Source organism: Schistocerca gregaria, unplaced genomic scaffold (genome assembly GCF_023897955.1).
Source record: "Schistocerca gregaria isolate iqSchGreg1 unplaced genomic scaffold, iqSchGreg1.2 ptg000699l, whole genome shotgun sequence".
NCBI lineage: Eukaryota > Metazoa > Arthropoda > Insecta > Orthoptera > Acrididae > Schistocerca > Schistocerca gregaria.
Genome location: NW_026062078.1, coordinates 10001 through 15241, shown reverse-complemented (window position 1 = coordinate 15241; position 5241 = coordinate 10001). Strand labels below are relative to the sequence as shown.

The 5241-nt window shown below is 54.2% G+C and overlaps 2 non-coding genes across 2 annotated transcripts in view; both read left to right on the top strand.

Moving 5' to 3' along the window:
- The first annotated feature begins 2886 nt into the window (after window positions 1-2886).
- On the top strand, window positions 2887-4779 carry LOC126320053 (small subunit ribosomal RNA). The gene has a single exon (XR_007557822.1). It is a non-coding gene; the product is annotated as a small subunit ribosomal RNA (ribosomal RNA).
- Window positions 4780-5150: 371 nt separating this feature from the next.
- Window positions 5151-5241, top strand: part of LOC126320046 (5.8S ribosomal RNA) — a 155-nt gene continuing 64 nt past the window's right edge. The window contains exon 1 of the ribosomal RNA XR_007557816.1: window positions 5151-5241. This exon is cut by the window's right edge and continues 64 nt beyond it. This is a non-coding gene — a ribosomal RNA (5.8S ribosomal RNA).

The following is a 5241-nucleotide window of genomic DNA, read 5'->3' as shown; positions in this document are numbered from 1 at the left end:
AAGTTGTCCCTTAACCTAACTCAAGTTGTCCCTTAACCTAACTCAAGTTGTCCCTTAACCTAACTCAAGTTGTCCCTTAACCTAACTCAAGTTGTCCCTTAACCTAACTCAAGTACCCAAGTTGTCCCTTAACCTAACCCACGTTGTCCCTTAACCTAACCCACGTTGTCCCTTAACCTAACCCACGTTGTCCCTTAACCTAACCCACGTTGTCCCTTAACCTAACCCACGTTGTCCCTTAACCTAACCCACGTTGTCCCTTAACCTAACCCACGTTGTCCCTTAACCTAACCCACGTTGTCCCTTAACCTAACCCACGTTGTCCCTTAACCTAACCCACGTTGTCCCTTAACCTAACCCACGTTGTCCCTTAACCTAACCCACGTTGTCCCTTAACCTAACCCACGTTGTCCCTTAACCTAACCCACGTTGTCCCTTAACCTAACCCACGTTGTCCCTTAACCTAACCCACGTTGTCCCTTAACCTAACCCACGTTGTCCCTTAACCTAACCCACGTTGTCCCTTAACCTAACCCACGTTGTCCCTTAACCTAACCCACGTTGTCCCTTAACCTAACCCACGTTGTCCCTTAACCTAACCCACGTTGTCCCTTAACCTAACCCACGTTGTCCCTTAACCTAACCCACGTTGTCCCTTAACCTAACCCACGTTGTCCCTTAACCTAACCCACGTTGTCCCTTAACCTAACCCACGTTGTCCCTTAACCTAACCCACGTTGTCCCTTAACCTAACCCACGTTGTCCCTTAACCTAACCCACGTTGTCCCTTAACCTAACCCACGTTGTCCCTTAACCTAACCCACGTTGTCCCTTAACCTAACCCACGTTGTCCCTTAACCTAACCCACGTTGTCCCTTAACCTAACCCACGTTGTCCCTTAACCTAACCCACGTTGTCCCTTAACCTAACCCACGTTGTCCCTTAACCTAACCCACGTTGTCCCTTAACCTAACCCACGTTGTCCCTTAACCTAACCCACGTTGTCCCTTAACCTAACCCACGTTGTCCCTTAACCTAACCCACGTTGTCCCTTAACCTAACCCACGTTGTCCCTTTGCCTAACATAGTTCACTGCTCGGAATCTCTGGTGTCGTTGTTATCCTCATGTAGATGTCTTGCGAGTGTTGCTTACTTTCCACATATTCCCGCTATCCACTGTCAATTGTACTGCAATAGGACTATATCGCCCCCCCCCCCCTCCCTCTGTCCCCCTCTTTGTGTCTCTGTCCTCTCAAGCTGGTCGGTCTGGCGTTTGAGTGTTAAATGAGCCTCGCAGCTGTTCAGTTGCATTCAGATGTCGACGCCCTCAGTGTACGTCGTGGTATGGTCTGTGTCCATTGTCCGCTGATGTCGTACGCGTAACCCACACGCTGTACCGATCATCGGTCGTTACGTACAGAGTGAAGTAGTGTGATACGTGTGACCGTACGCTGGCTGTGCCCAACGGTGTCGAATCTCAATTTCCATATGATGTGCTCGATGCTACTTGTCTCGTCTCCCAATAACAGCTAGGTTGCACTGTGGTACGCCGTAGAGGCGTGTGGGAGGAACGTACGAACGCATTGTATGTCACCCTGGGTCGCTGGGGGTGGTGGTGCGGTGAGTCAGGTCAGGTCAGGTCAGCGTGAGCCGTCTGATGTAGTGACGCGTGTATTCCGACTTTGTCGTATTGCCTCACACAAAGTGCTACCCTGGTGGACCGCGTTCCATATCTGGGACATGCCGCAGATGCCGGTTGACAGTGGATCGCGGAAGGGACATCGCATACGTGCGCGGGCCACCTTCCACGTGTTCTCTTCTGCACATGTCGCAGTGTGTATGTGGTCTGATGTAGCGTGTCGTGACACATGACATCCTGGCATGCAAGAATTGTTGAATTCGCAAATGTAGGTGGACATCTACGTTTACTGCCCAAGATACGCAAATGAACTGGAAATCCGTTGTTGAGCGGTTGTTCACGCTGGAGGTGAATCTGTGATGGCGACGATCGGTACAGCTATTAACCGGTTGTTTCAGCGGTACCCGCCACATCCACACACGTGACTAGGCCCATGTGGGTATGAAGCGATACGCGGCGGTGGCTTGGTGGGACTGTTCCCGGCCGGTGAAGGGGGGCCGCCCGGCGTGTTGGCCGCGCGCTGCGTGGGCGCACGCGCAACAGGCGGCTGGTGGGGGGCGCCGAGTGGCAGGAGCGCCAGCCGACGGGCCCGGCAGGCGGCGCAGCTACGCTGCGGCGCACCCTGCACGCGGCGCCTGGCGGCCAAAGTTGGTTCAGCCGAGCCCGGTGCGAAGCGCGGTGGACATCTGCAGTGTGCTGGTCTGATTGAGGACTGTGTGCGTTGAGGATGCGCCGCCGCCTGGCACTCGGCGCCGCGACGCCGTCTGCTGCTCGGTCGCCCCAGCGGTTCTCGCAGGTGGTTTGTATCGCAGTTGTGCGGACGTGTTGGCGCGTGCGCTGTGCTGGGAGAGTTCGCTTCTGCACCCAAGTGGGGCTTTGCCCTTGTGTGGCGCTGGCGTTGGAGCTGCCGGTCACCATAGGTGGCGCGTGTTGTCTCCCGCCGGCAATGCCACGACAGCACGCTCCCGGGCCTCTGTCGGCAGCGGCAAGCTCAGTTGGGAGCAAGGGTGTTCTCACTAAAACCGTCTACTCGCCTAACTCCGGGCGATTGCGCCTCTCTCGAAACCGACCAAGTACCTAGGACGGCGCTGCGCGCCGCCGGGACCTGAGAGGGTTTCGAGGTGTATCGTGCAGGGGAGCTCGGCCTCCTCCTGTTTGCAGAATAATTGAGCGGACGCTTGCGTGTTCGCGCGGGCCCCCGGGACACACTCCCGGGCGGCCGGCTGCTCAGCTCTAGTTGACGCAGCTCCCTGGTTGATCCTGCCAGTAGTCATATGCTTGTCTCAAAGATTAAGCCATGCATGTCTCAGTACAAGCCGCATTAAGGTGAAACCGCGAATGGCTCATTAAATCAGTTATGGTTCCTTAGATCGTACCCACGTTACTTGGATAACTGTGGTAATTCTAGAGCTAATACATGCAAACAGAGTCCCGACCAGAGATGGAAGGGACGCTTTTATTAGATCAAAACCAATCGGATTGGCTTGTCTGGTCCGTTTGCCTTGGTGACTCTGAATAACTTTGGGCTGATCGCACGGTCCTCGTACCGGCGACGCATCTTTCAAATGTCTGCCTTATCAACTGTCGATGGTAGGTTCTGCGCCTACCATGGTTGTAACGGGTAACGGGGAATCAGGGTTCGATTCCGGAGAGGGAGCCTGAGAAACGGCTACCACATCCAAGGAAGGCAGCAGGCGCGCAAATTACCCACTCCCGGCACGGGGAGGTAGTGACGAAAAATAACGATACGGGACTCATCCGAGGCCCCGTAATCGGAATGAGTACACTTTAAATCCTTTAACGAGTATCTATTGGAGGGCAAGTCTGGTGCCAGCAGCCGCGGTAATTCCAGCTCCAATAGCGTATATTAAAGTTGTTGCGGTTAAAAAGCTCGTAGTTGGATTTGTGTCCCACGCTGTTGGTTCACCGCCCGTCGGTGTTTAACTGGCATGTATCGTGGGACGTCCTGCCGGTGGGGCGAGCCGAAGGGGTGCTTTCGCGTCCCGAGGCGGACCCCGTTTAAATCCTACCAGGGTGCTCTTTGTTGAGTGTCTCGGTGGGCCGGCACGTTTACTTTGAACAAATTAGAGTGCTTAAAGCAGGCAAGCCCGCCTGAATACTGTGTGCATGGAATAATGGAATAGGACCTCGGTTCTATTTTGTTGGTTTTCGGAACCCGAGGTAATGATTAATAGGGACAGGCGGGGGCATTCGTATTGCGACGTTAGAGGTGAAATTCTTGGATCGTCGCAAGACGAACAGAAGCGAAAGCATTTGCCAAGTATGTTTTCATTAATCAAGAACGAAAGTTAGAGGTTCGAAGGCGATCAGATACCGCCCTAGTTCTAACCATAAACGATGCCAGCCAGCGATCCGCCGCAGTTCCTCCGATGACTCGGCGGGCAGCCTCCGGGAAACCAAAGCTTTTGGGTTCCGGGGGAAGTATGGTTGCAAAGCTGAAACTTAAAGGAATTGACGGAAGGGCACCACCAGGAGTGGAGCCTGCGGCTTAATTTGACTCAACACGGGAAACCTCACCAGGCCCGGACACCGGAAGGATTGACAGATTGATAGCTCTTTCTTGATTCGGTGGGTGGTGGTGCATGGCCGTTCTTAGTTGGTGGAGCGATTTGTCTGGTTAATTCCGATAACGAACGAGACTCTAGCCTGCTAACTAGTCGCGTGACATCCTTCGTGCTGTCAGCGATTACTTTTCTTCTTAGAGGGACAGGCGGCTTCTAGCCGCACGAGATTGAGCAATAACAGGTCTGTGATGCCCTTAGATGTTCTGGGCCGCACGCGCGCTACACTGAAGGAATCAGCGTGTCTTCCTAGGCCGAAAGGTCGGGGTAACCCGCTGAACCTCCTTCGTGCTAGGGATTGGGGCTTGCAATTGTTCCCCATGAACGAGGAATTCCCAGTAAGCGCGAGTCATAAGCTCGCGTTGATTACGTCCCTGCCCTTTGTACACACCGCCCGTCGCTACTACCGATTGAATGATTTAGTGAGGTCTTCGGACTGGTACGCGGCATCGACTCTGTCGTTGCCGATGCTACCGGAAAGATGACCAAACTTGATCATTTAGAGGAAGTAAAAGTCGTAACAAGGTTTCCGTAGGTGAACCTGCGGAAGGATCATTACCGACTAGACTGCATGTCTTTCGATGTGCGTGTCGTGTCGCGCAACACGCTACCTGTACGGCAGTGGCCGTGCGCCGCGTGCGGAACCACGCGTGCCTCTCAAAACTAGCGGAAGTGTTGTTGTTGTTGTTGTTGTGTGGTACGAGCGCTGAAGCTCTGGAGCGGCTGGCCTGCGGTACCTGGCGCCTGGCGCCGGTTTTGAATGACGTTCGCCCGAGTGCCTGTCCGCTCCGGTGTGGAGCCGTACGACGCCCATCGGCTGTGAGGCCGTTGGACACAAAAAAAATAGTGGAACAGGGGCCGTCAGACGCCTCAGTCCCGCAAATGCTACTGTCTTGAAAGAGACAGTGGGAGACTGAAAAGGAAAAGATCACCCAGGACGGTGGATCACTCGGCTCGTGGGTCGATGAAGAACGCAGCAAATTGCGCGTCGACATGTGAACTGCAGGACACATGAACATC